General features: G+C 72.3%; 1 protein-coding gene across 1 annotated transcript in view; it reads left to right on the forward strand.

Annotated features, from left to right (window-relative positions):
* The window catches only part of AURANDRAFT_63745 (hypothetical protein), a gene marked incomplete at both ends in the record, with an annotated part of 8,715 nt that overhangs the window by 3,509 nt on the left and 3,941 nt on the right, over positions 1 to 1,265 (forward strand). The window lies entirely within an intron of this gene.

The following is a 1,265-nucleotide window of genomic DNA, read 5'->3' on the forward strand; positions in this document are numbered from 1 at the left end:
GTCGAGTCGCTCGTCGCCGGGGGAGGCCGGCCGGCGCCGGCCGCCGCCGCCGCGCCGGAGGCCGCCGCCGCCGCGCCGCCGCCCGAGGCGCGCGCCGCCGCCGCGCCGCCCGCGCCGCCGGAGCCGCGCGTCGGCGGTCTCCGGAGCCGCGCGCGCCCGAAGCCCCGCGTCGACGGCGCCGCGGACGCCGCGCCGCGCGCCGCGGCCTCGCGGAAGCCCCGCGACGCCGCGGACGCCGCGCCGCGCCGCCCGGGGAAGCCCCGCGACACCGCGGACGCCGCGCCGCGCCGCGCGCCGCCGCCGCCCGATGAGCCCTCGGACGACGACGACTTCGACGAAGCCGCGGCGCTGCGCGCGGCGAAGCGGCTCAAGGTGTCGCAGCTCCGCGCGGAGCTCCGCGCCGCCGGCGCCGACTCCGAGGACGGCCTCAAGGCCGACCTCGTGGCGCGCCTCGTCGGCGTCCGCAAGCGCGCCCACGCCGCCGACGTCGGCGCGCGCAAGCGGGCGCGCGCGTGATCTCCTTTGGCGCCGCGGCTCGTGATCTCCTTGGTCATTTTTCGAGGTCTGGCTTTGTGTTAGCATATCCCGCCGGTAGAGGCTCTTCTCTAAGGCTCTTCGACTTCCGCAAGCCCGGTGGCACCCGCGGGGCTCGCGGACCAGATCGCCCGGTCACTCCGCGACATCACGAAGCCGCTCGTGTTATAGTTGGTAATTGTTGGAGGTCTGCTCTTGGCTGTTTCCTGTTCGGCGGATGGCGTTATGTAAGTGCCCGAGTCCAGCGGGGTGTTGCATGGATCACAAGTGTGATTTCTTGCGCCGGCCAAACTCGTCGGCATTGCGGGGCGACACGAGAGCATTCCTACTGCTCATCATCTACTGCTCAACATCTACGATTCAACCGACCCGCACGCACGCGGCCGCGTCTCGAAATTTCTCGCTCTCTCCTCCGGGCTTCCCCCCCGCGCCCTCTTCCCCCGCGCCCTCTTGGCCCTCATCTCGCTCACGCCTCTCCTCGGTCTCGTCTTCGGTCGGCGCGACATCGCCCGGGCTCCTCGCGATTTGTTCATCACCTCGCAGTTTACTCAGCGTCTCACAGGTCCTTGCGATGCCGCTCCATATTCTCACCGCCATCGCCCTCCTCTCCGCCGCCCACCAGGTCCAGGGCATCCAGGTCGCGGCCTCGTCGTCGAACCTCGGCGCGCCGGCGTCGGACGCCGAGGCCGCGGCCTCGCTCAAGGACCGCTTCCTCCGCTCGTCGGCGTCGG

The sequence above is a fragment of the Aureococcus anophagefferens genome, assembly GCF_000186865.1.
Source record: "Aureococcus anophagefferens unplaced genomic scaffold AURANscaffold_8, whole genome shotgun sequence".
Lineage (NCBI taxonomy): Eukaryota > Pelagophyceae > Pelagomonadales > Pelagomonadaceae > Aureococcus > Aureococcus anophagefferens.